The sequence below is a fragment of the Lolium rigidum genome, chromosome 4, assembly GCF_022539505.1.
Source record: "Lolium rigidum isolate FL_2022 chromosome 4, APGP_CSIRO_Lrig_0.1, whole genome shotgun sequence".
Lineage (NCBI taxonomy): Eukaryota > Viridiplantae > Streptophyta > Magnoliopsida > Poales > Poaceae > Lolium > Lolium rigidum.
The window spans coordinates 15,142,334-15,148,553 of record NC_061511.1 but is presented as its reverse complement, the minus strand read 5'-3'; positions in this window follow the sequence as shown (position 1 = coordinate 15,148,553).

Below are 6,220 nucleotides of genomic sequence, written 5' to 3'. Positions count from 1 at the left end.
GGTTATGATGGCATGTCACTCCGAAATTATCTTTGTTATCGTTTACCTGCTCGGGACGAGCAGGAACTAAGCTTGGGGATGCTGATACGTCTCCGACGTATCGATAATTTCTTATGTTCCATGCCACATTATTGATGATATCTACATGTTTTATACACATTATATGTCGTATTTATGCATTTTCCGGCACTAACCTATTAACAAGATGCCGAAGAGCCGATTCGTTGTTTTACTGCTGTTTTTGGTTTCAGAAATCCTATAAAGGAAATATTCTCGGAATTGGACGAAATCAACGCCCAGGGTCCTATTTTGCCACGAAGCTTCCAGAAGACCGAAAGGGAAACGAAGTGAGGCGACGAGGCGGCGACACGCCAGGGCGGCGTGGCCCACCTCCTGGCTGCGCGGCCCTGTTGTGTGGGCCCCTCGTGTGGCCTCCTGACCTACCCTTTCGCCTACTTAAAGCCTCCGTCGCGAAACCCCCAGTACCGAGAGCCACGATACGGAAAACCTTACTGAGACGCCGCCGCCGCCAATCCCATCTCGGGGGATTCTGGAGATCACCTCCGGCACCCTGCCGGAGAGGGGATTCATCTCCCGGAGGACTCTTCACCGCCATGGTCGCCTCCGGAGTGATGAGTGAGTAGTTCACCCCTGGACTATGGGTCCATAGCGGTAGCTAGATGGTCGTCTTCTCCTTATGTGCTTCATTGTCGGATCTTGTGAGCTGCCTAACATGATCAAGATCATCTATCCGTAATTCTATATGTTGTGTTTGTCGGGATCCGATGGATAGAGAATACTATGTTATGTTAATTATCAATCTATTACCTATGTGTTGTTTATGATCTTGCATGCTCTCCGTTATTAGTAGAGGCTCCGGCCAAGTTTTTGCTCTTAACTCCAAGAGGGAGTATTTATGCTCGATAGTGGGTTCATGCCTCCATTAAATGCGGGACGAGTGACGGAAAGTTCTAAGGTTGTGGATGTCTTGTTGCCACTAGGGATAAAACATTGATGCTATGTCCAAGGATGTAGTTATTGATTACATTACGCACCATACTTAATGCAATTGTCCGTTGTTTGCAACTTAATACCGGAAGGGGTTCGGATGATAACTTCGAAGGTGGACTTTTAGGCATAGATGCATGCTTGGATAGCGGTCTATGTACTTTGTCGTAATGCCCAATTAAATCTCACAATACTTATCATATCATGTATGTGCATTGTCATGCCCTCTCTATTTGTCAATTGCCCGACTGTAATTTGTTCACCCAACATGCTATTTATCTTATGGGAGAGACACCTCTAGTGAGCTGTGGACCCCGGTCCTATTCTTTTACATCGAATACAATCTACGCAATATTTGTTCTTTACTATTTTCTCGCAAACAATCATCTTCCACACAATACGGTTAATCCTTTGTTACACCAAGCCGGTGAGATTGACAACCTCACTTGTTTCGTTGGGGCAAAGTACTTTGGTTGTGTTGTGCAGGTTCCACGTTGGCGCCGGAATCACCGGTGTTGCGCCGCACTACATCCCTCCGCCATCAACCTTCAACGTGCTTCTTGGCTCCTCCTGGTTCGATAAACCTTGGTTTCTTTCTGAGGGAAAACTTACTGCTGTGCACATCACACCTTCCTCTTGGGGTTCCCAACGGACGTGTGTTTCACGCGCATCATATATTACTTGAGTGCTACCTTTAAACTTCCATTCTTTACCTTTACAATACATAGCTCATGGGAAAATAGCCTTAAAAACTATTGTGGTGAAGAATATGTACTTATGTGTCTTATTTCTTAATAAGTTGCATGTTGAGCGGTAACCATGTTTCTGGGGACGCCATCAACTTTTACCTTTGTTGAATATCATGTGAGTTGCTATGCATGTTCGTCTTGTACGAAGTAAGGGCGATTTTCATGATCAAATGGTTTGAGTATGCATATTGTTAGAGAAGAACATTGGGCCACTAACTAAAGCCATGAATCATGGTGGAAGTTTCAGTTTGGACACAAAACCTCAATCTCTTATGAGAATATTACCTGTTGTTGAATGCTTAAGCATTAAAAGAGGAGTCCATTATCGGTTGTCTATGTTGTCCCGGTATGGGAGTCTAAGTTGAGAATGATCAAAAGCGAGAAATCCAATGCGAACCTTCTCCTTAGACCCTTGTACAGGCGGCATAGAGGTACCCCTTTGTGACACTTGGTTGAAACATATGTTATGCAATGATAATCCGTGTTAATCCAAGCTAATTAGGACAAGGTGCGGGCACTATTAGTATACTATGCATGAGGCTTGCAACTTATAGGATATCTTATACATAACACATATGATTTATTACTACCGTTGACAAAATTGTTTCTTGTTTTCAAAATGAAAAGCTCTAGCACAAAAATAGTAATCCATGCTTCCCTCTGCGAAGGGCCATTCTTCTACTTATTGTTGAGTCAGTTTACCTATTATTTCTATCTTAGAAGCAAACACTTGTGTAAACTGTGTGCATTGATTCTTACATGTTTACCTATTGCATTTGTTATATTACTTTGTGTTGACAATTATCCATGAGATATACATGTTGAAGTTGAAAGCAACCACTGAAACTTATATCTTCCTTTGTGTTGTTTCAAAGCTTTCTACTAAGAATTTATTGCTTATGAGTTAACTGTTATGCAAGTCTTATTGATGCTTGTCTTGAAAGTATTATTCATGAAAAGTCTATGCTATATGATTCAGTTGTTTACTCATTATCTTCATCATTGCTTCGAATCGCTGCATTCATCTCATGTGCTTTACAATAGTATTGATCAAGATTATGATAGCATGTCACTTCAGAAATTATCTTTGTTATCGTTTACCTACTCGAGGGCGAGTAGGAACTAAGCTTGGGGATGCTTGATGCGTCCCAAACGTATCTATAATTTCTTATGTTCCATGATACTTTTATGATGATACTCACATGTTTTATACACATTATATGTCATTATTATGCATTTTCCGGCACTAACCTATTGACGAGATGCCGAAGAGACAGTTGCTGTTTTCTGCTGTTTTTGGTTTCAGAAATCCTAGTAAGGAAATATTCTCAGAATTGGACGAAATCAACGCCCAGGGGCTTATTTTTCCACGAAGCTTCCAGAAGACCGAGGGAGATACGAAGTGGGGCCACGAGGCGACGCCACACTAGGGCGGCACGGCCAGGCTTGGGCCCGCGCGGCCCTACTGTGTGGGTCCCCCGTGACTCCTCCGACTCCGCCCTTCCGCCTACTTAAAGCCTTCGTCGCGAAACCCTCTGTACCGAGAGCCACGATACGGAAAACCTTCCAGAGACGCAGCCGCCGCCAATCCCATCTCGGGGGATTCGGGAGATCGCCTCCGGCACCCTGCCGGAGAGGGGAATCATCTCCCGGAGGACTCTTCATCGCCATGATCGCCTCCGGATCGATGTGTGAGTAGTTCACCCCTGGACTATGGGTCCATAGCAGTAGCTAGATGGTCGTCTTCTCCTCATTGTGCTATCATGTTAGATCTTGTGAGCTGCCTATCATGATCAAGATCGTCTATTTGTAATGCTACATGTTGTGTTTGTTGGGATCCGATGAATATTGAATACTATGTCAAGTTGATTATCAATCTATCATATATGTTGTTTATGTTCTTGCATGCTCTCCGTTGCTAGTAGAGGCTCTGGCCAAGTTGATACTTGTAACTCCAAGAGGGAGTATTTATGCTCGATAGTGGGTTCATGCCTCCATTAAATCTAGGACAGTGACAGAAAGTTCTAAGGTTGTGGATGTGATGTTGCCACTAGGGATAAAACATCGATGCTTTGTCTAAGGATATTTGTGTTGATTACATTACGCACCATACTTAATGCAATTGTCTGTTGCTTGCAACTTAATACCGGAAGGGTTCGGATGATAACACTGAAAGTGGACTTTTAGGCATAGATGCATGCTTTGGATAGCGGTCTATGTACTTTGTCGTAATGCCCTGATTAAATCTCATAGTACTCATCATGATATATGTATGTGCATTGTTATGTCTTATTTATTTGTCAATTGCCCAACTGTAATTTGTTCACCCAACATGCTATTTATCTTATGGGAGAGACACCACTAGTGAACTGTGGACCCCGGTCCTATTCTTTACATCTGAAATACAATCTACTGCAATTGTTCTTTACTGTTCTTCGCAAACAATCATCATCTTCCACACAATACGTTTAATCCTTTGTTTACAGCAAGCCGGTGAGATTGACAACCTCACTGTTACGTTGGGGAAAAGTACTTTGATTGTGTTGTGCAGGTTCCACGTTGGCGCCGGAATCCCTGGTGTTGCGCCGCACTACACTTCGCCGCCATCAACCTTCAACGTGCTTCTTGGCTCCTCCTGGTTCGATAAACCTTGGTTTCTTTCTGAGGGAAAACTTGCTACTGTACGCATCACACCTTCCTCTTGGGGTTCCCAACGGACGTGTGTTAATTGCACGCATCAGACCCACAAGGAATATCAACTTGGACTACAAGAAAGAAGACTCCAATACGAATTCTACTAGGACTCTTGTAAACCCTAACTTGGTTGATACATAAAGCCAGGCAGGGGCACCCCTTAGGGCAGAGATTGAGAAACAGAAAACATAGACGCGATATGCCTAGACATTGCAACCCATATATTAGAACTAGACTAGATACAACAACTCCGCCTATGGCGGCTCCATGTACACATATATTCATATAGTGGATTGCTAGTAGGACATAGCGATCCTCCACCGCGGGGATGTGAACCTGGGTGCGTTGTGCCTTTTGTCGCTCCCGGAATCTCCAGCTTCGCCTTCCGTCAACCCTAAGCCCCTCATGGTGGGCATTGCCGAGGAACCGCCTCGTCACATTGCTTAATACGATAATATGTTGCTTGCAACTTAATACTGAAGGGGTTCAGATGATAATATGAAGGTGGATTATTAGTCATAGACGCAGTTGGATTACGGTCTATGTATTATGTTGTAATGCCCAAACGAATCTCATAGTAATCATCTTGTCATGTATGGTCTTTATTCCGTCAATTGCCCAGTTGTAATTTATTCACCCAGCATGTTATTTATCTTTATGGAGAGACACCTCTAGTGAACTGTGGACCCTGATCCTTTCTTTTACACTAATAAATACATCATGTTCTGTTTACTTACTGCAAATACTGTTCTCTTTAATTCCACTGCAAACAAACATCTCTTTCCACACTATACGGTTAATCCATTGTTTTCAGCAAAACAGTGAGATTGGCAACCTCACTGTAAGTTGGGGCAAAGTATTTTGGTTGTGTTGTGTGCAGGTTCCACGTTTGTCGAGGGTGCTCCTCGGCAATGCCCTCCGATAGGGGCTTAGGGTTGATGGAATCCTGCAAGCTGACACGAGACATCGGTTCACAGACAAGCGGGAGAGCGATTTACCCAGGTTCGGGGCCCTCGATGAGGTAAAACCCTTACGTCCTGCCTGTCTGTTCTTGATTATGAAGATATTGGGTTACAATGGGGTGCCGAATAGTTCGGCTGAGATCTCGTCGAGAAGGCTAAGTGCTATGGTGACCTAGTTCTAAGCTTTTGGTGGCTAAGATTGCTAAGATTGATTGTGTCCCTCGGCAGCCCCTCTCCTGGCCTTTATATAGGAGGCCAGGTCTCAAGAGGTCTAACCGAGTACGACTAGGTTTACAGTGGATCTATCTCTAAACTTTCCTTGTTCGGCTCCTTCCGTGTCTTGCACTTCAAGGAATCTTCCGTTGCACCGTCCTAGTGGCCCACTTTGACATCGGGTATCTTCATGAGCCTCCAGCTAGATCGTACAGGGTAGGGCAACATCGGTTACCCGAAGGGTAATGCCCACGTCAGTAGCCCCCGAGTGTCTAGCCGAAGATAGTTCGAGTAGAGACTAAAGCATGCCTCCACCTAATGTTCTTCTCCTTGATTGTTTCTGTCCATCTTGAATCTGCATCATCTTCTTCTGTCGGGTGCGCGTCAGCGCTCCCGATGGGAGTAGCCCCCGAGTCTAGGTACGGATGCTTGCAATCCGTGCGTAGACTCAAATTGTACTACTCGAACATTTTGCTCTGCCGAAGTTTTCCCGCAAGTCTTCGTAGTTCATCCGATATATTTTCCTTATGCAAGGGATAATGAGTAACGTGCCCAACTTTTGCTGGTTAACTGCCGATGGCAAAACAACGTTAC